Source organism: Lates calcarifer, linkage group LG6, assembly GCF_001640805.2.
Source record: "Lates calcarifer isolate ASB-BC8 linkage group LG6, TLL_Latcal_v3, whole genome shotgun sequence".
Taxonomy (NCBI): domain Eukaryota; kingdom Metazoa; phylum Chordata; class Actinopteri; family Centropomidae; genus Lates; species Lates calcarifer.
The window spans coordinates 11,807,217-11,834,318 of record NC_066838.1 but is presented as its reverse complement, the minus strand read 5'-3'; the positions used below and the strand labels follow the sequence as shown (position 1 = coordinate 11,834,318).

Sequence of the window (27,102 nt, the reverse complement as noted above, 5' to 3'; positions counted from 1 at the left end):
ATCATTTCTTTACATGTGTGTGGGTGCCCCCTCTCGCTGTGATTCTGATACTTCATAACGGCAGGAGGAAATTGAGCTGACCTTGAGGCTGCCGAGCTCCTTTATAATGCTGATGTATGGGGCTGTGGGCGCAGGCAGCCAGTAAGTGAGAGGCATGTTTTTATTTGCCCAGGAGCAGGGCCCAGTGTCAGGACGCATAACAAGGTTCATTTCTCGCCCACTCGAGCTAGCTAGTGTGCTGAGAATCTTATTGTCAAGCACTCAAGTCCACTAGGTGTGATTTACCTACATTAGCCTTTGTATACTGGAGAACGCTGCATCGTGCTGCCTAAAGGATGATGATAGGGCAAAGCCACAGACAGGGTTAACTCTGTGGACAGAGCTAAAATGTGGTTTAGATAGTGCTACTGCATTGCCATAGTGTTACTGTTTGCAAGGCCCTTGGCTCAAGGTTGTACTAGGGTTGAATTCACGCAGGATTGTTTCTGGCCAGTTTGCATTTCATAGAGCAGGTGACAGGACTGTCGTTTTAAAAACGACGCAGTCTCTTTGGCAACCTTTCTGTCACCATGGCTGTTATTGGTGTCATTATTTGTTCAGCGGAGATGGCCCACTTTCTTCTCTTCAGCAGCTCTCTGCTCATCAGAGCAATCAGCTAACTCCTAACACAATCAGGCTGCTCTCAAATTACAGTCATGATTGAGACCAAGTCGTTGGCAGGAAAAGATGAGAGGGCTTATGATTCAAGCATGAACACTGTTCAGGAGGTTGACACGATAAATTAATATCTGTAAAATATAATGCAATCTAATGCAATAGCCCTGCAATAGATGGCACCTTTGTGATGCTCAGAAAATACATTTTTATAAGAGATGCGTTGATTCAACTCGGTGGCAATTTTGTGTCTGTAATCTTCTGTTTTGTTATGTTCACTTGTACTGGAAATTGTGACAAATTTTCTCAGAGCCCATTGGGACATTTACGAAATGTCTTATTTTGTTTAAGTAACTGTCCATAACCCAAAGATATTCAGTTTAATAGCACAGCATAGCATCATAGCCATCCTCACAATTGAGAGGCTTAAATCTTTTTTTTTTTTTTTAACTTACTTAGTTACTTTTTAAAAATGACTCAAATGATAAACTCAAACTGATGTTATCACAACAACTATGCCTGCTCTTTTATTTTGGCCTGTATGGGCTGCACTGTAGTTTTGCAAATATTTCTTCTGTCCACCACCTCAGTTGGATGCTCCAAGATTAAGAGTGCTGCTATCCTAATGCAACATTAATCCAAAGCTATTGGAAGAGTCCAATTTACTCTGATGATTTTCCATGTTCCAATGCTAGGGCATTTTGTTTCAAATGTTAAACCATGTGTGTTAAACAAAACCAATCTGCAGACAGTAGAAATATTATACAAGCATTCATTTGTTTCGACTTTGTCAGGAATGTTAAATAGCAATTTAAGCCCTAATTTGAAGCTTTGTTTGTAATGGTTGTGCCGTGGTTGACATTAAGATGAGCGGAGGAAGCTCATCAGCCCTGCCAATTCGGCTCACTTCTCATGTGGCACAGATCCACTTGCCTAACCCCATGTCTGGATGCTGCACTCTGAAAACAGGCAAGGACCCAATTCATTCACAGCCTATCCAACAACACATTGACTGCGCACAAAATATGTTTTAGCAGCTTAACAGCAGCAGACTAATCAATTGATCCAAATTTTGCTGTCCATTGATCTTGGCACGCCCTGGGTCCAGACAATTACAGTGCATGTATGATAATGATATCATTAACAGCCCATGGCCAATCTATTAGGGCAGGCGAAATGCTAGTAAAAACCACCCGAACCATGCATAAAAATATTTGCACTGCCAAATGCTGCAGAGAGTGGTCCAAATCTGCTTTGCAAATGCCTCCCTGTCACTCTACCCTCCCTGCCTCACCACAGTAACAGTAGCGTGGTAGAGAGGCAGGCGAGCCTGCTGGTGCTGCTGACTGGCATTCTGTGTGTTGATGAATGTGCCGGCCTGACGGCTCAATGTGCTTACCTAATAGGAGCTGCTCTACTGTCACACTGAGTTTCTCTGTCTCTCTTTCTCTCTCTCTCACCTCACTCATGTCTTTTTCGGACGTAGCAAGCAGAGCGTTCCACTTGGCTACACACTGCAGCCTCCACACTCTGTTTTTTAAAGGTTAATGGAGCAGCCTCACAATGCGCACTAATCACCAGGTAATCGCTTTCGTTTGGCTTGATAGGTGGCTATGGTCAGCCATGATGACCAGTGCAGCCATTTTGCTGCCGGTTTCCAAATATGGTTGCCAAGCTGACTTTAGATGTAAATTGTGCTTTGTGATCCATGAGCTTTTAGATCTGTTTTTTCTTATAAAACTACATGCATAATTATTTATATTAGACTAAATGTTGTGTAGCAGTGTGTTGGTTTTTCTCCTTGGAAGCCCCTTTTGGATCATTGCTCATATCCTAACATACTTGACACCCGCCTCTTTAAGTGTGGAAGATGCAGAAGCTATCTTTGGTTTCTTCGTGTTGTGCTGTGGAGGTGTTTGAAGTGGTTAGCGTGAGCCTGGTGTTAAAATAGTGGACAGCCAGAGACACTGACAGACTGAGAGATGGCCTAAAGCCATGAAAGCAACTCACTTGTCTTTGATGTCGGCCAGCTTCCGGAGGGCCGCGGTGGTCGGAGGGGATTGGGCTTTCAGTGCGGGATTTTGGGATTGTCGTGTCAAAAAGATCTCAATGGGGCAGAGCGAATTTTAGCGTGTGTGCGTGAGCGCATGCATATTCAGACGTTAAAGACCGAGACCGGGCGGCTAAAGAAGGAAAGGCCAGTTTGTCTTTGTCATCATCCACATCACCCCATGGTGCTCACATATAATAACCCTCAGCTCTAAGTAAGTGGACGTGATCTTGCTCTCACATGAGCACACATGCTAGGTTATAGGAATGGACATTTCTAGGCCTGTTGAGCTTGTTTTAGTTGCTCTGTTAAGACTAGTGGGAGAGACTGCATGGATGGGCAGTTTGTTAAAGGAATGATGTTGCATGCCTTGTGCTATTTGGATTCAGCCTCTAGGCCGAGATGCGAGCCGATTAAAATGGAGATAGGTTAGTCACAGACTGATTTTAGAGGGTTTTAAAAAACTGGGAGACAGATGAGCCCCTGTGTGTGCGTGTGCGTGTGCTAGATGGCCACATTGTCTGTCACCGTGGAAATCCCAGAGTTACTGAAGGGATTGCAAAATCAATGTGAGCTATTCATACATGGATCTAATCCTCAGCTTTACTGCCATTTAATCTGTGGTTATGGCAGGGCTCTGATGGCTCTAATGCTGTCAAACAGATGTCCCTGCTCAGCCACCCAGGTTAGGCTGCACCTGGTGACACCATTGAGCCCTGGCACTAGGTGGCCTGCTGCACATTTCATCTTGTCCTCAGGTGGGCAACTATTGTATGAAAACATGTATTATCATATCACAGTGCATCTAAAAAAAAATCAAGCCAAATGTTTAAATCAAAACATCCACGACCTCAAAATCTTCTTTGGCGTGTTTGATCATGGAGTGAATATAAATAATAACGTGCTTATCTGGATGGCTGATGTGTATGTTTGTGCTACTTCCCCCCCCCCCTCCAAGCGACAGACAACAGTATACCCTGCTTGCTGTGCCGTTGAACAGTGCTGAGATTGCATGGATAGAAATTCTTTGATTTTATTCACTGCACATCTGGTGTTATTTTCAAATTCAAAACCAAACAGACCATTTCACTTGAAAATGCAGGTTGAATTCAGGAGGTGTGCCGCATCACAAGCAGGGAATGAATAACAACAAATGATACCATTTTGTACATTTGGTAAATATCTTGCGCTGTTGCCTTCTTGTGTATAAGCAGGTAGATGATTATAGATGATTGGTTAAGGAACCAGCCACACCCTCCTTTAAGGAAAAATAGCACAAACAAATCTTGCACATATTCACCCACCAGTGCCCTACATATTCATCTTTTTTCATCCATGATATGCAGAGCTACAGATAATGATATACAACAAACATAAGCTTTACTTATATTATTAAAAATTATATATAGACACATTTTCCATAATTATCCTCATCAAAATCATTTGCATAAGCTTTAGCCAAGAAAAAAATAGCTAACCACTCAATCACATAAATAGAGTAATATAATACAAGTAGATAGATGATAATTGACTACAACAACCAGGTTTCATGAAGAGAGGAGAATGAGACAACTGTGGAAGAATCACAATATTTAAATGAGTGAGATATTATTTGTTAAAATCAAGATATGTATCTAACAATTAATTTGCTTATTCCACCTCATACGTGGCTGCAGGCACGCATGCAGAATAGAAACGCACACACGTACACAGTCACAGCCTGTGCAGTATTACACATTGAAATGTAGCAGATTGATGGTGTGTGTATGCGCGTGTGTCTGTGTTGCGTTTCTGGGTGTTAAAGAGAGTAAATGCAGGGAATCTCTCAGTGTGCGGATGCTGAATGTGAAATGTCAATGTTATTGAACAGGTGCTGCGAGGCAGAGCTGTGATGTTTTTATTTCCAAGCTCTTGTCGAGCGAGGCAGAGAAGAGAGGGCTCATGGGATAATGGGGGAGGTTCAGGGGTGGGGGACTGTGTGTGAGTGTGTTTCTTTGTGTGTGTGTATGTGTGTGTGTTTTACAGTATGTGTAGCAGGTATGAGTGCCTAGATCTGTGTGTATCCAGAGAGGTTTATTGAGAAGAGGGAAATGAATACTGGCTTAGAATAAATGCTCACAATCTCCTCATTGAAAATGTTAACTGCACTGTGAATGGTATTATTTTTTGTGCTCCTCCATGTCTTTCAGCGGCTACATTCACCATGTGTTCCACATGATGCCAAATATGGCAGCCGTCTTCACCCATGCATACACCTCTACTGTCAAGCTGTTATCACCTCGTTTGTTCCATTTACACATCATTCATGTTTTTTTCCCCTCTCCTCTGTGTGTGTCTGTTTTTTCCCCTTCAGTTCTTCTCTTGCAGACTGTCGTTGTGTCAATACTTGTTGAGAAGCAGTGTGGCAGTGAACTAGGAGGTGAATGCAGTCAAGGTTAGTCAACAATGTTTCGCGACACTGGAGCGCTGACTAACACAGCATTTTTTCCTCTGCCCTAACCCTCTACCTTCCTTCTCTCTCCCCAAAATGTTTCTATTCCTGCCCCCACCCAGTGGACTGCGATCATGCTCTCTCCCTGCCCTCTTTGCTCTCAGTCTTATTCCTCTTCATCATCATCCTCGCCTCTCATTGTGCTTGCTCCTCTCTGCCATACTCCTCCTTCCCCTCCCAGCCATGACCATCCTGCTACTTCCTGTGTGGCTGGAGAGAGCAGTTCAAACCTGTCAGTGCTCATTCATCCCTCGACTGCAAACCCATGCCAACCCACTCTTGTGTATGTGTCCAGATGCATTATTTCTTATTTTATTTCTGTATATGCAGGCCTTTCTCCCTCCTTTGCAAGCCAGTACATTGCTGTCTTTTGGCAGTGTCACGGCTTCAAGTTGCCAATCTACCAAGCTTTTTTTAAATTGCAATTTCACTTGTGATTCTGCGTTGCATTTTTAATTCCAACGAACGCATGTGAAAATGTGATTACCCTTCCATTCCCCTTTCCAGCCATTAAAAAAAAGAGGTGCAAGAGTGAACGAAGCTCCTATCTGAACGTCCACAACAGCAGCAAGAGAATCCAGTCATGATATGGAGGGGGCTGCAGTTCAAAGCTGACTAGCAGGTTACTTAATGAGTTTGGTAATTGGCTTGCTTTGGCCTCCGCGCATCCCTGCCCTCCTGCTGCTGATGTGTGCAGGAACAGAGAGAGCTACGGCTTGTGCTCCCTCCCTTGCTCCATCTCTCCCTCCCTCACTCGATCCATCCATCTCTCCCTCCACCCATCCCTCTTCTTCCACGAGCTGACTCGAGGAGCCAATGCTGTATCAAGCCTCCTCTGTCTGTTCCCTCCTGTTCCTATTATGAAGACCGTTAGCATGCTACATGTTAGTTTTCCATTCTGCTCAATATCGAATATCACCAGTGTTACTCTATCTCTCACCCCACCGGTCTATCCCACTCAGTCGCTATCTCTTACACACACTTTCTACTGCACGCACACACACACACGTATCTATTATATGTTAGATGCTTCATGCATTATGCAGATTATGTGCATCCAAACAAGCAATTTGCAGAATTTCCAGTTCACCACTTCTGGGTAGTAATTCTCAGTGTGTCCACAACAGCATAATGAGAAACACAGTTCCATGCTCAGTTGATTCACAAGTCCAAACAATAAAGACAGAGAGTAGCAGGCTTACCATGTAATCATAAATGACACTTAACATATTATTCTCAGATTTCAGCACGTTATCTCCTCACCAGAGACATCAAAGGGACAGCTATTCTTCGTGTCTTGTTGCTGTTGTAATAATGTGTAGTGGGGGGAAAAAAGGCAGCATCACATCTGGTGTAAATCTCCCTAACTCGCATATTAAATTACACTGATAATAGTTGGGGAGAGAAATCAAAAAGGACCTTCACGGTTTTGTTGTAATTGAGAGAGGTATGGTTTTTAGTCTGAATTGTTTATTGCTTTGTTTGTTTATAAGAAAGGTTTAGTGCCTTTGGGGATCTGCACTAGTGAGGCTAACCTAATATATATTCTGGCTAATGAGCAAGCTTCCCACCTTCTTGCCTATTCCCCATTAATTTCCATTTTGTACCTTTAAAAAGCCATAAATAAAGCTTGCATGCATTAGTAAATGTAGCTGTCTCCAGTTACAAGACTGCTGCCAAGCTTTTTATCTACTCCCACAGTGGAACGGTTGATTCTTAACGCTGTAGGGGTTGGAAGGCCAAAGCACAGCTAAGTGGCTCCTCTTGACCTCAGCACTGATCTCCAAACTGACTGCTCCGACTGCACAGACCGATTTTTTTTTACCCATTCGCTCCCAAAAAAAACAGTCTAATCTCATAACACAGCCTCAACACCCTGTCTGTGTGGTGTCTCTTTGAATAACACATCCTTTTCTCACCACACCCAGCACTGACATGCTGACCGTACGTTTGCCTTTGAGATTACTACTCTCTGCTGCTGTTTGTCATGCCAAATGATAAAAAAGGAATGTGAGGAGAGTGAGGTGGAAAAATTCCAAGATGTGAAAAATTAGCTCAAATGACTTGAGAATCTTGTTCCTCTGACCTACAATGGATATGCTTATTCTAGTTATCGCTGTCTATCTGTAAACTAGATGGCTGAATCATTAGCTTACACACTGAGAGCAGCCATGCGTGACCAGAGGAGAATAATTGATTTCTGAATAAGCATTGGTACTGAAGGGGGAAAAAAGAAGAAAAAAAAAGATACAGCTTTGTGGGCCATTGCACCATATTGAGCATCTTAAAACGCATGTCATGAATTATCGTGTGCAGAGTTAATTTTTTGTTCTACATGTTATGAACCTCTGTATCCCCACCCCCACCCCTGTCTTAGCACAGCAAGAGCATCAAAGCTGCACCTCCACTCACTGTCCATAGGGTGGCAGTGTATGGAGGTGAGACAGCCATGTGCTCTGTGTGAAATGGAGCAGTCACTGGCTATCTGAGCAGATTAGCTTGGAGACAGTAACCACACAGGAATCCCACACCCCAACCGCCACTCTCTTTTTTGCTTTTGTGATTGTGGGCCCCATTTGCTTTGCAGACTCGCTGATCACTTTTAAACACTGTTTCACTGTACTTGAATAGGATTTCCCTAAACTGGAGCCAGGGCTAAGTATCAGGCACATGCGCATGTTTGTTTATCCTGCTGTGTCTTTGTTCACAAAAGGATTTGCCTGAAATGTAAACTTCCTCTTTTGCGCCACAGCACACTGCACTCTGTCTCTCTGCGGCCTTCTTGGAAATACAGTCTCATTCCTCAGAGCCTGTTCTCAGTGCAGCCACGGCTAGGCTGAACTACTCTTTTATTCAGATGAATGAGGCCCTGTTTTGCCTGGAGAATCAGACAGACACAGACAGTCCATGTGAGAGCTTGAAGAATGTCTGTGGAAAATCAGGGGTTTAGTGAAATAGCATCTAAGGTATTACACGTGTGCATTTCTTTGTGTCTGTTTTCGCTTTCTAAACATCTGATTTCATGGCCACGCAGATTTGGCTGATTAATTTCTGTTTCATAAACCTTTTGCAACCTGCTTTTCTTTTACCTCAGCTTCTTTATTCATTTAAGCAACCTATGATCTAATGGAAACGGCAGACCACCCTGTGTGAATTCAGACATAGCGTGAGACTCTATTAAAAGCCATTCGCACATATATATATATATCAGTATTTGCAGATGAGCAGTCAGGTCTTACTGTATTTCATGAAGAGAAAACGCTGTGCTTCTCTCACTAACATTTGATCAGTTTGTTTGCCAGGTAGCAGCTACCTCCATCTGGAATAAGATTTACTTACATTCATTTTTTTAATATGCAATAGTTTTACCAAATGGCTGCTGCAAGCAAGTTTCACTCTCTTGAGTAGCTTGTGTAGCTTGGCAAAGAGATTAGACATATGTAGCCTACAAGTGTCTTGGTTTTCAGAGTGTTGCGAGGCTGCCAAATGTGACTGTGAATAGCTATGTAAACAAGATAGCTATGTGAGGCTAGACCTTGCACTGATTGCCTAAAGTGAAATACCATTCCTTGGCTTCCCTTCACATTTTTACAACTGTGTTAATGATCTCAAATAAAGGCTCGCTAGGTAGCAGCTTAATTACTAGCTGTCTGTTTGGATGGTCTCCAAAGGACATCTTGATTTTCAGTTAGTCTTTTGTCACCTTGATAGGGCTGTTTGTTGTGTAGAAAAAAGTGCAAGCCCTATTGTTTAAAGTTCCTTTTTTTAAACTAATGGAATCTTACTCTGTTGAGCAATGTTCTTTTAATCTAAAGCAGTAGTCCTTTCAAAACTTTGAATCCTCACATCCACAAGCGTATAGTTAAACCACATTTAGTTGAGTAATTTCCTTGAGTTACTTTGTTGGGAGATTGGAGAGGATTGTTTTATTGCTTCCCCTTCTCTCAGCCCCCTCCAGGCAAAGTCTGTGTTTTAATTAGTCATGTAAGACCCTATTTTCCCTTTGGATTCCCCCAACTTGTAAAGTGCTCTCTTAAGAATCCATGAAGGCTAAAAGGGGCAATGAATGATTTGAAGTCAGCTTTTTTCTTTCCTTTTTTTTGCCTGCCTGCCAACGGGGGGGGGGCTGGCTATCAGCACTTGCCGTCAGTATGAGGAACAGTAACTTCAAGCAGCAGTCCACACAGAGTCTTTGTTCTTTATGGATATAGTGCATGTGGCGGAGAGAGAGTCACTGCTTTAAAGCCCCATCTGGAATAGCACAGTTCAAGTTTCTAATATGTGAAGAACAGTTCTTGTAGATAATACCTGCCTGAGAACGGTAAAATGGTCTCAAGGTTCAATCTAGCACATCCATTCCTCCTCCCTGTATTATGTTTTGGCAGCGGGGGAAGTTAGCTTGTTACACTGCAGAGCTTTAGTCATGTGTTAAAATCGAGCTTCTGAAGTACACCCCCACCGCCGCCACAACCTAACCCTCCCCTTGGTTTACAAGTCTGTTTTCTTCTCTCAATCCTTTCCCCCCCCCCCTTCAACTTGTCTGCTCATCCCTGGTGAATGTATTAAATGAAGTTACTAGATATGAGTGCTTAAGAGGCCAGGGCCTCTGAGGCTTGCCAAGTCTCTCGCAGGCTTGGCTCAGTCATCCATGTCACTTTTTTCTGTTGTTTCAGCTACTGGCTGACTTATTTGTATTGCCGAGCACTTTCTCTCTCTTTCTCTCTCTTTCTCTCTCTTTCTCTCTCTTTCTTGCTTGCTCCCTGTGTTTGCTGCCTCTGAGTGGCTTGTTTTCTCCAGCGTGGAGAAATCAGGCTAAAGCAAACAGTGTGTGTCAGCCACGGCTTTTGTTAAGTATTCATTTTTAATGAGCGTAAGTGGCTACAGAATCCTATAAACCATAAATGGAGTAGTCAGGCTGGGGAGGGAGGGAAGGAGGGTGGGGATAGCCATGTTGGCTTTTGATTCACTGGCAGTCTTGCAGTCTTGTTGTTTAGTAACACTTGTACTAATAATTATGTTTGATGTGGATGAAAAAAACATATTTCAAAATGATAGTTTGTGTTGCTTTATTGTGCCTTTTTTTAAAAAAAAAACTCATACGCCCCCTCTGGTTTCGTTAGCTCTTACAAGGAATTGTTCTCCTTTAATAATCTTTAGGAAAAAGAGTGTCGCCTAAAAAGTGTCATTTTTCTCTTTCGAGCAGCACGCAGCTCCGTTAGATTTCATTTCCTCTGAATTCTGAAAGAGGCACCAAGTAACCAGTTTTTGTTCTGTTGGGATCGAAGGCACTGTAGCTGTAGAAGGGGGTGCTCAGGGAAAAGGTATTGTGATGGGCCGTTTGAATGCTGAACAGAATTGAATAGACACAGTCAGCTTCCCAGATACATGCTTAGGCCTGTAGAATGTGGAGTGCTTTGCTTGTAACTGCACCGGTTGTCTCCTTTCATTATCGGTTAATGGTGCCCAACTTGACAGAGCCATGTGATAAACAGAGGAGCTGTGAAATCCTGGAGGTGGAGTTCTCGTCTGCCTGATAATGGGATCTCATCTGCCAGAGAGGGGAGCCTGCCCCGCCAGCCAATCCAGCTTTGCACTGCACTGCCTTCAGACAGGATTCACTGCATTCACCCTTCACTGCTGTCTTGAGCCAACTTAAGCCTCACAAACCTGCTGAGAAAGGTTGGCATTTGACTGGTTTCTTCTCAGAAAACATGATAGAATAATTCCTGGAGCCTTTGTATTCCTTTTTAGGCTTTTGATTGTGCATCAGAAACACAGGGAGACGAGCATTTCCGCCTCCTTATCAGTCGTAGATCCTTTGAGGCAGACCGCAAGAGTGTGTGTGTGTGTGTGTGTGTGTGTAAATATCATAAATATTGACCTTGTGAAATGTATACATACAGTGATAAGGGAGGAGCTGTGGCTGCTGTGGTGTTAGGTTACCAAGTGGAGGAGGGGGTACGATTTCTTGGGACAGTTGCCTCAGGAGCTGGAAAAGGTTTTTACCAGCACTTTGTTGCACAGCAGAACCCCCCCCCCCCCCCCCACCCCACCCCCACTCTGCTTCTGTAAGGAAGACGACCAACATGGTCTGTAGCACAATGAAGGACCCCCTGCGCACCACCCTCAACTCAATTTTCCTTACTGCCTGTCTCTCCTGCTGCCTGTGTTTGGCTTTAGTGCAAAAAGAGCCCTAACACGCAGACTATTTGCTGTAGTTAATTGGATTTTGACAGCGATCCAATATCACGTTTAAGACAATGAAAATGTGTCAAGCTACTTGCTCACTCAAATGGAAATCATCCTCTTAATTTATAACTTAATACTGTCCATCTTTGTTTTCCCGCTCCTCTTACATGTATGGGGGAGACTGTCAGATTTATTTACCCCCCTCCTCCCTCACTGGTAGCATTTAGAGGAAGAAGAAACAAACTATGTGTTATGTATTCCCTACCACAAAATGACTATTTAGAAAATAACCAGGATCACATTTGATGTGATGAACAGGCTTGACCATTAAAATCAGCCTCCCAAATACTGCTAATGGACTGTTCACATCATCATCCCTTCTTGTTTCTGCCTTTTTAATGGGTGGGGTGACTAATTAATTCATTATCCAAAAATGCAAATGAGCTCCACAAGCCTGAGCAGCATTCAGTCGCCTCCCTCTTGTGTATTCTCCCTCAGCAGATGTATATGTACCAATGTTTTCAGATATAAATCAGCGACCTGTGCGTAAGAACGTCATTTGATTTATTTCATTATTTAACCATTAAAACGTGTCACTGCTGTTTGGCATTGTGCGGAGAGAGAGAGAGGAAATAAACACGTAGGGCTATTAAGCCATTATTTACAAGCCAGTACTACTACTGTTACTAGCTTTCACGGCTTTCATTGTCTCGCTTTAGTGTTTCAGTCACATTCCCATAAGCGTTACCATTGATCGCTTGGTGTTGGTCGGTCGGGCCACTTTGGCTGCCGCGCATCTCGCTTCCTGATGCGCACGCGGCGCTCGCGCACACGGTGCTCGCAGCGTGTCCCTACGGGGCTGCCATCAATCATCAACCCCATTGCGCCCCCCCACCCCACTTCCCACCTCCACCCTTTTGTCCCTGACGATTATTTGAATCCAGTCCATGTTTTTGTTTCGCTCAGATTTTTTTTCCTCTCTTTTTTTGAGTGTGGTCGGGGTAATTCTCCTTCACTAGTGTCTGGATAAAGAAAGACTAGGTCAGCCATGTGGATGCGTCTGTTGAACAGCTGAAGAGGAGGAGGAGGGAGGGGGGGTTTACAGAGACGGAGGGAGCGATAGGGAGAGCGTGGAGTGAGTGTGTGCATAGGAAAGACAGAGAAGAAGAAGAAGGAGAGGTGGGGGAGAGAGAGAGAGAGCGAGCGTGTGTATGCGTGTGTGTGTGTGAGTGAGTGTGTGGAAAAAGGAAGCGGAGCCTGTAAACGGTGAACTCACTGGTTTCCTTACCCCTCGAAACAACTAACAGCGCCGTGTTACTTTTCATGTGGACACTATCATCGACAGCAACAACAACAACACGGCCAAAAGGGAATAGGAGCAGTTTCGAGGGGGGAGGAAGACTAGCTGACGTTATAGTGCCTTTTATCGGCGATTTCGGACGTGAAGAGTCTATCAGTAAAGTGAAACCGTCTTTTGTTGAAGCAAGTGCTCGCCCGAGCCCCCTCTGTGCGGGCAGCGGGTTTTAAAAGAGAGAGAGGGGGAAAAAAACGAGGGGATAAAAAGTGTCCGTGTTCGCCTCGCTTTTTTTGTCCCGGTTCTTGGATTTTGGCCCAGCTCGCTTGCCTCTTTTTTCCCCCTCTTTTTTTTTTTTTTTTTAAGTTCGGTGGGTCATCTCGGGCAAGGCTCGCGTTTTCAACTTGTTTGCAGCAGTCTCTGGGACTCCAAGAATCACCAGACTGGCGGGTGAGTAGTTGAATACAAAAAAAGATTGCAGGATGGTTGTGGTTGGTGGTGGAGGAGGAGGAGGAGGAGGGCGCAGACAAGGGGGGAGCAGTGTGTGGGTGATAAAGAAACGGAATTTGGGCAATAGTGATGACTAAACGCCGGGTGGCACTTGGAGTTTGCGCTAAAAGTGTCCTAATTTTGTTTATATCCGGAATAGGAAGCGCGTGTGACCTCGAGTCAAATGTTTTTAAGTGCTCCGGCGAGCTGAAAGTTGGCTGCATTGTTGTAAAACTTGGCTCTCTCGCTCTCTCTCTCTCTCTCTGGACTGGTGTTAGCAGACCCTCAAGCAACCTCCATGACCTGGCCATGGCTGTGACAGGGTTTCAGCAGCTATTGGTTTTAAAGTGAGAAGAGTGAAGTAAACAAAAAGAGAGCTTAAATGGAAACGCTGCTGCCCAGGAAACACACATCAAAGCTATGAAAAAAAAAAACTACTTGTACATTTGCATTTGAGCAATCAGTCAATTTCGAGGGAAGAGAAAAAAAAGTTGCGTTTTGACAGGGAAAAAATGTTGAAATAAATCTTGATGAGTCAGTGACACATAAATTTGACGGGTGGGATTTCCCCATGCTTCACTTAAAGGATTGGTTGTTGGATTTATAGCCTTGCACATGTCATAAATTGATTATTGGACTGTAATGATGGAAAGTAGCTTTGTGTTGTTGTTTTTTTTACCGAAGGGTTGAGAGATCGTGTGTGAACCAGTTGAAGGACCACCAAATTAACTTGACTTCCCCCCTTCAGCACCCCAAAGGCTATGAACTCTGGCCCAAGCACATGCAGCTCTCACAGTGTAGGGAAGGGAGGGTGAGGAGGAATGGGGGATCTGTGCCTGTTGTTGAAAAGAGGAGGGGGGGTTGGCTGGTGGTGTGAGTGTGTTTAGGAGGGGGCGGCTTAGGATCTGAAAGCGGACTACAGTTATTTGTCTGTAAGGCAGCTTATCTTATGTTTTCCAGTTATAGTAAGAGAGAGAGGAGGGCTTGTTTATTTAAATCGCTCTAACATTGGTCATAGTAAGTCTTCATGTGACTCCAGTCAGAAGTTGAATCCACAGGGTATGTGGCCACATAAGCACAAAGAAAGCTTTAGCCTTGAAACAAGATACAAATCGAGGGTGGGGGGTGGGGGGGTTGCCTTCAATCTCTGCCATATAACAACAATCCCTTCCTGAAATCCTCCCCCTGCTGCTGTGTTTTTCACCGAGCTATTACATGGACTCAGATGTTGCATCGCTAATTGTGAGGAGCTAATCTCCACCATGCCCAGCTTCCTGTGGCATTTTTTTTCTCTCTCTCCCTCTCCCCCCTGCTAGCTGAGAAGTGACCTCTAGCTTAATGATTCAGATGTGATTAATCCACTTGAGTGGGACGACACTGCATGGGCTAATGTATGACACAAGCACTGCAGATAATGGATCATTGTTGAAACATAAAGGACATTTTACTCCACCAAAAAAACAAAGAAGTTTGAATGTTTTAGGTACAGTCAGTTTTAAAAGCCACGTGAATGTGAAAATGTGACATGGTGTAAGTCATGAGGTGCAATTATGGTCAAAAATTTAACAGTGGTTGTCTTTCTTGCTGAACTGTCAGTCAGCACTCTGTAATCTTAAATGGAAGCGATCTTTGATTTCAGTGTCACTAACAGTGACAGTAACTGATGGTTTTCAGGTGATGTCACTCGCCATACAAGTTTATTTGCGCCATCATATTGAGCCAGAAATATGGCTACCTAAACAAGGCGGGGTTTGAGTACTCCAGTCATATGTAGGCGACATACCACGTCACTCACTAGAGGTGTCTTTTGTTTTAGATCAGGGTTAGTCCTTTATTGTGTCTGATAGGCCTTTTTCTGAAATGGTAACCAGAGCGTGACAGGAATCATTACGGTTAGGCAGCTTCATATGGCCAACATGCAACCACTAACTCAGCCTACACAGTCATGCGGGAAAACTTGCATAGCTTGTATTTCTGAACACGTTTTGAAATGCCATCTTCCTCACTTCCCCCCAGAGGTTAGGATATCCATTTAGTTTCACTACTTGTGGATTCAATGAAAGAGGAAGTGGTGGTCAGCCCTCTTAATGGAGTTGTACACAAGAGCCTGGGTTGTTCTGCACTGTGGGATTTTGTATAGGAAGATAGCACAGAGCGTTTCACAGTAAGGCTGCTATCAGATGAGAATATAGCAGCCTAAATCTTAATTATGTACACACTGCCATACTGCTGTCAGTATCATTTCACATCATCTCTATTTGCAGTGCTTCATACTAGTGTATGTGGGGAAATTAAATCTGATGTGCAATCTGATCTGGGTCTGAGTCCGCAGTCTGTTGTTGATTCATGTAAACCGAGGGAAGCATAGTAGTGGTGTGAGTCACCCCCCACCACCACCACCTTCACAAACACAAGTCTCACCGCTGACAAGGTACAGAGAGCTAGTAAACATTCAGCTCACATACAGGCGCGTGTATGAGTGTCACCTCTGAGGAATCTGAGGGGCGATATTCGGATCAAAGAGGCTGTTTCTGACCATACAGAGAGAGAGATGCTTCATAGAGTGAGGCTGTAACGGCTGTCTAGCTGCTCAGAGGCAGCTGAATGTTTGACAGGGCATTGGAAAAACGTTATTTAATCTGCTCGCATGATGGCCCTCACTGGGATTGCACCATGCTGCGTCCCTGCCCCCTTTTTTCCTCCCTGTGTCAGGATGATGGCAGTTGCTGGCTGGTAGAAAAAAAACACTGAGTTTGTCTTGTGTGTTGTGATTTAACGGCATGATGTAATGCATATAGAATCAGAAAAAGGTGAGTTGTAACTGATGCAGTGTTGGCAGGCCTCTCATTTTCTTGCTAATGAGTTAGTCTGCCGGGGTCTTGATATCGTTTCCATTTGGGTAATAGTCTGAATGACTCAACTGCACCCATTGTAATTACAAAGAAACAACCCTGTTGTTATTATAATAAGCTGCGTGAATGAAAACAGATGTGATGTTTGACCCATTAAAACCAAACTGTTTGTAAGATGCAGATCAGGTAAATGTAGGTAAATTACAACTCTGCCTTTTTGGCCGTCTGAAATGTGGCTTAACTGCATGTATCCCAGCCTCATAAAGGGTATCGCTTGCAGTTACCCACCCACTTTTGACCCCAACAATACAGAAATGCGAGAGCCGCCTTGTCATAAAGCCGGGGCGGAAAATCAATGAGAAGTCATGACTCCCATACCATTGTTGATACTATTTCCATCCCCCAACACACGGGAGCACACTCATGGTTTTGAGGAGTGATGATAAATCTCTTCAGGTCTTGTTGATTCTTGAGCCGGGTTTCATCTCTAAATGGAGCGAGGCAGCTCAGCAGTTCCTGACCTATTGTCCTTGCAGTGGTGTACCAGTGACTCATTTAGAATACATTAGCCACATTAGATTGACATAGTACACATGAAACTGTGGTAGCACTGCTAAGGAGGCAGTACCCTCTGGTGGGTGACTACTGAAATAGAGATGAAGGACTGGAGAGGTGCTTTGATTGTTCATAGAAAATTCCATCTAATTTGTTGTGAGCGCAGAGGACGGGCCGATATCTTTAATTAACATAAACCTCAGGAGCCAACAATGAGTGAGAAATTGGTATAATTGAAAATAGGGCCCTATCTCCCCCCCGTCTGTACATCCTTAAAGCAGCTGAGCCCATCGGAGGGCACTTTCACACATGTTAAGTGGAGGGACATCTGGCCTCGTTAATTCAGTGCATGGTCATAAAGTGGGATGGCGATCCCCACAGGGCCGCCTGCTCTGAACGCCGTCAGATGGAGCCTGCGTGTCCTCTCTGCTTCCTCGCCCTCCCTGTTGACTGTCCCTCTGACACCAGCTCTGACACTTCAGCAAGAACATCCCCGCAATCTCAGCACGATGTGTAAACACAGGTGCAGATGTCCGGAGGAGATAAAAGTGGCAATGACAGTACATAAATCTTCATGTGCCAGAAAATGAAATTATTCTACTGTTAAGCTCTAATGTGTGGTTTTATTGACCAATTTTCTTTCACTCTGTACAGCAAAGATACAAGACGCTCTTTGGGTTATTAGCAATCTGCTGCGCCTACTACCCTCCCAAACCACCATATATTTGATATCAGAAGCCTGCGTCCATTAAATGTATGTGATATGATGAGTGGGCTGTCAGAGTCTATATTACAGTATCCACCTTACAGCCCTCCATCCTCAGGAATGGTAGCAAATAATCAAGTGACAGCAGCGGGGAAGCATTCATGCAGTGCATTCATATCCTATTTTAGCGAGTAAACATTTAATGTGTTAAAATGTATCGCTGCTTTATTTATGCATAGAATCTGCTGTTAAGTCTGAATTATACATTAGCCAATGAATAATGCATCAGTGCCATTCCTTAATGATTACTTGCCAGGCAGCGAATGGTAATATTTGCTGATAAATTTACCCATTGATCTTGCTTGTGTTTAACCAGGCATGTAGAGATGATATCTGCTGAATTTTCTGTTTAGGGGGGGCAGGGGGGGTTTGTCAAAGATGTAATCAAAAGCAAGCTAATTGTCTTGGTTTTTTTAATAAGATGTCTTTTAAAAATGACAAGTGAACCCTAAGGAATTAACGGAAAATGGTTAAAATCTAAATTTTCTGAGCACACTCACACATACACTCAGTAGCTGTAGCTCTCAGTTCTGCCATTTTCTGTAGTATCTTGGTTGAGGTTGCTGTGTTTACATATTGTTCTCTTCGTGGCTGCTGTTAGGATGAGTGGTTTATCCTCAGACCTCCACAGATCAATGTCCAATTACAGTTTTGTCTTTGTTGGCTTGTAGCCATTACAAGAAAGAGTATGTTTGTTTGAAGTACAGAGTCTAGACATGATGTCTGTCGAGTTGGTAATTTAGCCCATACTTGGTGAAGGTTGTCTTTTGATACTGCGTCTTTATTGGCACTGCTCTTAACAGCCGCGCCGAGCCAGATTATTGACACATTATCCGTATAATGCCCTGACTCTAGCATTGCCTGAGCCTTGAAGCGCAGCCTGTTACTGTGCAAATATATTGCTTGTCCACACAATGAGAAAATATTGACTTGTTGTCACTCACTCATTTGATTAGTTGTGCGCGTGATTCTGCTTTTCATTTGTCACCCTGGCAACGTAAATGGGGAAAACACAGCAACAGCCTCTTTCTATCCAGTAATGAAGCACCGGAGCATTGCAGACTATCACATCTGGAAAACCTCTCTCTAAGCAGAAATGAATGTCTTTATCACTCACGGTGTATCATTGGTGCTTGTCAGCTCAGCTAGTATCCACCAACAGCCAGCATTTGACAGCTTTTCTCACCGCAGAATGTGCAGCTGCGTGGGAGTGATGTACTCCAACAATTCCACTTTGATTTTACAGCTCAGTTGAGTGAGATTCATCCGTATATTTACAGTGTTGGCGACTTACTCCATTTTCTTTTGTCTGCAAGAGGAGCAGCTTAAAGCAGTCTGCTGCTGTGTGTAAGCCAGGTCATAACGAGAACACCTTACATTTAATCCAACAGGATTCATCAGTGGCCTTGTTCTTCCAAAAATAATGAGGTAGACAGTAAGGGCTGCCCCAGGCTGCATGTAGGGAGATGATCTCTCTGAACCGGCAAATCATCCCTGTTTTTTATGCTAAAAAGACAGGCTAATGACTATTCTTGATGTGTGTCAGTGCTTTAAGTTAACTAGCGTTAATTCACAGAAAGATCTAATGGGCTTGATTGTCAAGCTGAGTCGAGGCAGTCGGTGAGAGGCTTGTGCTCGGGTGGGGGTGGGGGGTGTAATTGTTTTTGCTGGCAGTGATTCGCACTGGAAGGGATGACTGCACAATCCAGATATGTAAACAAGAAGAAACTGAAAGGCAATATGCTGATACCTTGTCTGTTTCCTCTTGATCAACCCTAGCTTTTGAAATGAAATTTCTAAGCTTTGCCCAAACACTGTCTGCATTCAGCTTGGCAGTAATGGTTGCTTTACAAACCTGCGTCTGCTCAACTAAGCATTTCAAACATGTAAATCATACGTGGAAAATAGCAATCTTGAGGAAATCATTAACTGTGACGGCGTACCATAAAACAAAGAGAGGGAGAGTTAAATACAACAGATGCTGAGAGGGTTTGATTCTGCTTATTGGAGCATGACACTTATTTAGTGCAGTGGAGATTCTCAATGCTTTCATAGTAGACAATGAAGCCGTGCCTTGCCAGTGCCCTGCCAGTCATCTGCTCTCCAGAGGCATTTGCAATATTCATTTAATGTTTATGCATTTATCCAAACCTCTCATTTCTTTGCTTACATCTGGTGTCATTTTTACTCATTTGGAATCAGGTTGCTGGTTTGTCTACACAAGACATCTTGTAATGTTTATCATGCAGTTAGCAGAGTAGACTTCCACCTCTTATGTTTCATAAATAACAAAGCTGCTCAGCCCCGCGCAAGTAAAAGAGGAAGGTTGCTATGATAAAGTGAGCTGACTCTATTGGTCTGATAAAGATCAACTTAAGACCCACCAGGAAGCAGTCCAGTTTGCAAACATGCGATTTTTGGGGTTAGTGTTTGAGTCGGCGTCGGGGCAAGACTGGACATCTGTCTCCTAGTGATCTATAATGCCCACAATCCCTCCCACAGACTGTCGGCTTTGGTGCTCAAGCGGCACACCGGTTGCTGTAGTACGCCCAGCCACCCACAACAGTGACTTTATCTCACTAGCATAACAAACAGCAGGCTAACAAAGAGGATGGAAAGCAATAGGACGCACAGCAACAGAGGACCTTAAGAGCCCCATGCCATCATAACTCCACTTCAAAATGGAGGCCTTTGTTCTGAGGTTGTTGGAGAGGACATCATAGCAAGGTAGCAGCACATCTTTTCATCCTCAAACACACTCACTCCCACTCACTCAGTCTGCTGCCGTTGAAGGAGATCCTCTGCCTGATAGGGCTTCAGAGAAAGGTATTCCTCTGGGACCGTTGTTGAGGGATTTCTACAGTTCTGCCATGCACTGATTAAAGGGACACTTGTAGATAATCCTTTTAAAAATAGGTCTTTGTTGTGGCAGTGGTGGAGTGAGGTGGGGTTGCGAGGGGCAGAAAAATCCCCAGATTGGGATTTTTAAATGGTTATCACCTTGGTATGATCTGCCACTCTGCTAACATAAATATTTAATTACAGGGTGGCTGAAATAGAGCTGTTACAGACTGCTGGTGAGAAATGGAGCTTCTATTTAGAGCCCATACTGTTCCATAAAGTCATGGCATTGGTAGGCAGCCCAAGGTTATTAGTGTGGTATGAGAGTGTGTGTTTGTGGCGTGTCTGTGGGTTGCTGAGGAGTTCTCACTCTTTTTCCTGCTGCAGTGATATGAAGGAGAGAAATGCACTCAGTCTGTTATTGAGCATTCACTCATGAATCCTTGATGGATTACGTGTGTGTGTGTGTATGTGTGCGAGAAAGAGCGGCATTGTGGCAGCAGCAGCACTATAGTTAATGCGCGACAGCGATGTTCATTCGCACTTGACTTGAACTATTTCTACAAGCGAAACAGCTGTATGCTTTACCCTTTACTACCTTAGTTTTGCTCTGTTTGATTTCACATGCTCCCTGCCCTCTGGGTTCTTGTTCGATGTCATTCATTTCATGCAAAATTGATTGCGAAGGCTTGCATCAATGCGTGCTGCAATGAAGTTATCACAGTGTTAAGACAGATTTCCTTACACTGATTCTCCCAACCTTACACTTTCACACTCGAGTGAATAGAACCTTTAAATTGATATCAGCCTTGCTTTTAGATTTTTGGCTTGGATTATAAGGTAGAGCCCGCATTAGGACTTGAAAGTTACAGCACAGCTCATTTAAACACTGATCTAGGCTTTGCTTGATTCACCCTGTTTACTCATTACATGATAGCTGTGGCGAAAGCAATTACTTTCAGCTTTCAAGTACCTTGCTTTTGGTCACAGCGCAGCTCTTATTCATTTCACTGGAGCTCCCAAGGCCCTGTGGCTTCCAATCGGTCCGGTGAGTGGCGTGCGCTAACATCTTGCCTCTCTGTGTAGGAGATAGGTGGGTAAACACAGCAGAGTCCTTGAAGCACTTCCCATCCCTGCTATTGGATTACCAGCTGCCTTTCCGGGCCTCATCTGCACAGATGAGTGCCAAGATCAATGGAGCTCTTAGTGCAAAGCTAATTCGATCAGGACTGGCTTTGCTACTGCTGATCAGAGATTATTTTTTTTTTGACGTGAAACAAAAACTTAATCAAGTCAAGCCCTTGTCCAATAGCCCGTATTTTCAACCGCTCCAACTCCCATAGACATCAATTAGGAGCCATTTCATATTCATTATTGAATTGTTGGGTTGGCCTGCTGAGAAGAGGTGTGGAGATGGAAGTAGTGAACTGCTGTGCAAAGTGATCTGGCCAGTTTTGCTGAGTGTAGCAGGAATGCTGCGTTTTCTCCAGCAGAGCAACTGGCATCATAAATAAGCTAAGAGCATGTTTTTAGAGCGATGAGGTGTCTCCTGCTTTGACGTTGAGCAGAGAGAAAGGGTTGAAGGGCATATTGACCCACTTGTTCTGGAAAGCGAAAAGCAGACTCTTCAGTGCCCCTTGTTCCCCATTAATTATTGTTTGATGCTAATAAAGGAGGGGGGATGGGGTATGTTATGAAACATAATTATTCATTGCAGCATTTCCCCTCGACGAGCCTTATTCCCCCCCTCCTCTTGTGCTCAGTGAGGAAGCTGCCAGGGCTGTCAATTGAGTACAGCAGGCAAAGATGTCCCCTCAGCCTTTTAAGGAGGGGACAGGAGGGAGCAGGGTGAAGGGCGCCATTTGCCCGAGTGATATATGAGGAGAGACAGCAATATATGTAAGGAGCTGCTGAAAGAAAGGTAGAAGGTCAAGGCACATTACATTCTAGCCATTTATTGGCTGAGCACATAGTCTGACCCAGACTGCAAATACAGTTGCTCAGCAGCAGCGTTTTTTGTTTATATATGTATGTGTGTGCGTGTTTGCGTGTGTGTCAATGGCCTACACATTTTAGATTGACGCGTGTGTATACACATAGATGAATGCAGTACTGTAAGTGAATATGCTCTCAGTGACTTTTTATAAGCTTGCAGATGCAGTGGGAAGCTATTTTAACAAGGCTGTAGCTCCACAAACCTGCCCTCCTAGATTTCCACCAGGCAACTGCAATGGCAGAAGCACTAGAGGCTGATTTCCTATGCATGAGCACAACATATGGTGTGCTTAAACACAACGCAAGCATGGGATTAGTTAAGAATTGTGTCTCATAACGCTGCGGTAATTGCGTGCACTTTAAATGGTTACTCCTGCACAATATTTTCTTTTCCTCTGCTGTTACTTTACTAAATATTAAGACAACAAATCTCTTAAGTGGTGTCGTCTATGTTTTAAAAAAGTGTGTTATTGGAATAAGCAGGGGTGAGCACTATTTCCATTGTCATTAATGGCCCAGTGACGAGAGGAGAAGTCAGTGAGACCGCCATGGTCAAAGCCTAACATTAACATTCCAAGAATATCTGAGGCTTATTCACAGCAAGTCAGCCGCGCAGCCAGTTCAATTCACCTTTGGTTTAAAAAAGACAACAGCAGGCATACAGTCAGCCCAAGCAATGTTGTGTCGGCAGTATTAATGTGCCATTGTTGTTGCATAGTGAAGGATGCAATGTGTAATCCAATATATTGCAGTTGTTAGGTGTTTGGAAAGATGAAAAATATGCAGCTTGTGTTTGCTGGAGGCATAACACACTATCAGTTAGGGATCAAGTCTCCATTTCACACATGAACAGACAGAGTTAATCTGTGGATCACTACTGTACACTGTGTAATATCCAGCCTCTCTTCTCACATTTTCCTAAAAGCCCATTGTTCCAGGCTCTTGCTGCTAATGCTTTTGGAAAACAGTTGCCTTTTGTAGCTGATGTGTATTTTTAGGTTAAGACCTAAGCATTTGATTGTGGCCCAGGTAGTAAACCATACAGGTCTGACTCCCTCAGACTCTTTAAAATTAATTGTGTGTATTTGCAGCCTACCTGTGTGTGTGTGGCCTCTGTGTTTGTGGCAGGGCGCACTAAAATGCCACTGCTGTAAGAGGCCCAGTCCCAGCCACTGCATGTTTTATGAGCTGTCCTCAGAGGATATGGGAGCTCTGAGCTCAGATCGTGCTTGTTGTAGCAGCGTTTTCATCACTGCTGACCACTTTCCCCTAGCTTTTTTTCACTTTTTTTTTTTTTTTGATGAGGGAGAGGAAACGCATCTAGAATCAAGCAATATTTACAACACAGCCCCGTCTGTGGCTATAGGTTAAAAAGCGTGGCTAGCTGCATGGAGGCCTCACAGACCCATGATTCATATTATTCTCCTCATGCGCACTGCAGAGGGTGCTTTCCCTTCTGCCTAGGATCACTGGCCTGCACGACTGAGATGGTGGATGACAAGGCTGAACGCTACACTGAATATTCCACTCCCCTAGTCACCTCCCCCGTTGACTGCTTTCTAAAGCTGTCCTTTTCCTTGAACAAACACATCTCCAACTGGAGAACGTTCACTGACAGTATCTATTTGCAGTGCTTACACATTGACTTGTGAGTTATAGCTCTGGTTGCGAGAACACTGAAAATAGCACAGAGGATAACAAACAGGAGGGGATGTTATGCGTAAAAGACAAATCCCGTTGTTTTTTATTTTGTAAATGGCAGTCAGTCGTGATGGTTGCTTGGTTGGTTGGCGGTTGGTGTTTAAAGGAGAGGCATTTGCATATGATATAATAGCCTTTCCTAATTAGAGTTAATACCATCCTGTGGTATCTAGAGGTGGAGGTGTTTTTTGGCTCACATCATTAGAAGACATTGAATGGAGGGATTGTCGTGCCCCCCCCTCCCACCCCCCCGCAACCATCTGCTCTAGGACTAAGCAGAGTTTACCGCCACATAGCTAAATAATTTAAACGGAAAGATGGTTTTGTGTACTGACCTAATGGCTTTGTTTTTGGGAGCTGTTCTTGAAGACATCCCTCAGTGCCCCTGCTGGCCTGCGCTGTCAGTCTGACAACCTCAGAGCTGTCTTATCTGTCACTCTAATCTATTTATGTTAGTTTTTCCTCTGTGTTGGCACGTCACTCTGTGTGGCATAGTGATTAGAGTAGCTGGAGGATGTAGGGCAGACGCATGAATACATTTCCTCCTCTCCCACACTCATTTAGACTACCAGTTAGAGTTGAACTGACGGATAGGATCGTTAAGCTGATAGGCAGATCTGGGAGGAAGAGTGGGGATACTTGATTGCAGAATATCAGTGGAAGTGGTACATGATTGAGTGCTCACATATTAAAATCTCAAGAGTCCTTTCATTTTATCAGAAGACAAAATCACGTTTTTTCTTTCCCAGAAAATCTTTTCACTATATACATCTGATGGAGAAAATGTCATGTAACTCATTTCCTCCTCTCCCTGCTAGAGCTCTCTTGTATTTTATAGAGATGTTTGAAGATGCATATATGATACAGATTTTTTTTTTTTTTTTTTTTTTTTTAGTACAAGTCAGCCTTGAATGTGTCCCCTGTGTGTATTTGTACCTCTCCTGACCCCAGCTTTACCTCTGGGTAAATTTCCATTACAACAGCATAATTCACCAAAAAATTGAATTGTCAGTACCTCTCCAGAGGTGAAAGACACTAGAAATCCTTTCGAATCAGGTGCTTTATTCACACTGCAGGGGGAAAAAAGCGACCCACAGATCTACAGGGAAACTCAATTAAGAAGCACATTCATGATAGCGCTGTCTGCCGCCACATACCTCACATTCTCCTGCTTCTCTTATCAATAACACATTGGGAGAGGTCCTTTACTGTAACCGTGAGCAGGCTTGCGATTATATTTCTCAAGAGCGCCTCATTTAGAAGAGAGGGGAAGGGTGACAATGGACAGCCCTGGCATTTTCCCTCGGGAGCCGTGTCAAAACATGATGCCTCACGAAGCAGTCAGAGCTGCTGAAATGGCCTTCAGCTTTGCTCTAGCCAGACAAACGTGGCAGACTGAGAGAGGTACTGTGTCTTGAAGTAGCCGGTATTAGGCAGCGAAATGAAGTCCTGCTCACAAACCCTGTAGATAATGGACATCTTGGGGTTGTGGAGCGGCCCCCTCAGGGCCATTTGGAGCTCTCACGGAGAGCACACAAATAGGGACTAGAGGAGGATTTAGCCTTCTTTTAGAGATGGAGTAGAGGCTTAGACCCTGTGGAGCACACAGTCTGATCCCTGTGTCTGTGGTTGGAAGTACCTGCAGACTGCTGGACAGAAAATATTATTGACTTAGTGGGTAGCAGTTTATATTACAAAAAGAAAGTATTGGATGCTTTTATTAGCCCAGGGAGATGTAAATTTTTGTGGTTAATCTTTTTAGACAGTGATAGTTTATTGTTGCCCACAGTGTCATTGTACATGAGAATCTGTTCTTATGCAGCAGTACTTTGCTTTTTACCATGGGAGTCTCTAGGCAGGTTTAAATGTTGATGTTGGAAAGCCCCAAGCTATCTTTTCTCGAGCATGGCTTCTACCTACTAAACTAACCCCGGATGCCGGCTAAAAATAGAGCCTTTGTGAGCACAGCTTTAGCAGCGGGAAAAAAGATGTGGTTACTCATCAGTGAATTGAAAAACAAGTGGAGCAGACAAGTGTCTTTGCCCTGCCAATGTGAACTAAAACAGGGAGGGCCTTGGAGAATAAAGTAAGCCATGACTGGACCAGGTAAGACAGAGCAGGCAGGGTGCAGAGACCACAGAGAATCCCTTATGAAGTGGCCTACCCCTTGCCTCCAGCTGAGCCTTTCATTGTGCTGTTGTTTCTAGGGGGCTTGGATGGCAGCTTAGATTAGATCGCACTGAGTAATGGATTGGAGCTGACGAAAACCTGCTGCAGCTCAACATCACCCCAGCTAGGATCCATGCACTGCCGAGGATCTCGCTGGTTTATTCAGATCAATTTGAGTTGCCCCCATTGTTAATAACCCTGTGTATATTCATGCTAACATTGTTCTCCTCTAATCTGTATTCATGCAAGTATTTCACTCAATCCCTTTGCAAAGCCGGCCCTAAATCCTTGCCAATCACATTTTGCTACTTCATAATTCTCCAATTGAATATTCCATGAATGACTTTTCAGGCTCTCTCCCCAAAACTGAGTGGATCACTGTGCTGGTTATATTGTTTTTAGATTCTGTTTTGCTTTTTAATATAGAAATTTTGAGTTTCTCTATTATTTCTTGTTCTATAAAATACTGTATGAATAAATGTCCAGCTCTTGCAAATTTATAATCCAAGATAATCAATTACTAAAATTTGGCAGAATGAAAAAAGAAATCCTACAGCTTCATTGCGCTGTATAGGTACTCAAGCAAAGCGTGATAATTTGGATGTTTATCCTAAGACAGGTTTTGATTAAAACTACAGAGATGAGCATGGATTTGGGTAAATGTGGGAGTGATTGGAATGAATAAAACATGGCTTTTTAAAAGCCTGTTTGGAGGAGAGAGAGAGAGAGAGAGAGAGGGGAAAAAGGCTGTGTTTAGTAACAGAAACCTGCTGTGTGGCCATTGTGGGGGATGATGTGTTAATCGAGCCACAAACTGTGTGGTTTCTCAGGCCAGAGGTCTCATTTAAACAGGCACGGAAAAGAGAAATGTATTTGAGCGGGGCCCTGCTGGCTGCCAGCCCTTGACTCCATTGCAGTAATGTAAATGGTGGATTAGGTGCCGTTGGCTGGGACCCCCTCAACCCCTCTCCAGCCACTGCTCCCTCCTTCTCTTTTCCATTAAGACAGCTGGTATCTTTCAAAGGGTCCTGGCCCAGTGATTGATGTGTAATAGCT

At 43.9% G+C, this 27,102-nt stretch overlaps 1 protein-coding gene across 5 annotated transcripts in view; it reads left to right on the top strand.

The window, feature by feature from the left end:
- Window positions 1–27,102, top strand: part of rerea (arginine-glutamic acid dipeptide (RE) repeats a) — a 122,335-nt gene that overhangs the window by 20,494 nt on the left and 74,739 nt on the right. The window contains exon 2 of one of the 5 annotated variants that reach the window (XM_018665880.2): window positions 5,058–5,138. The exons of 1 other annotated variant lie outside the window; for it this stretch is intronic. The gene's annotated coding sequence lies outside the window, so the exon portion shown is untranslated. Of the gene's footprint in view, window positions 1–5,057; window positions 5,139–12,352; window positions 13,129–27,102 lie in introns of those variants that run through there. 3 more of the 5 variants (XM_018665879.2, XM_018665883.2, XM_018665882.2) reach the window with 3 other exon arrangements.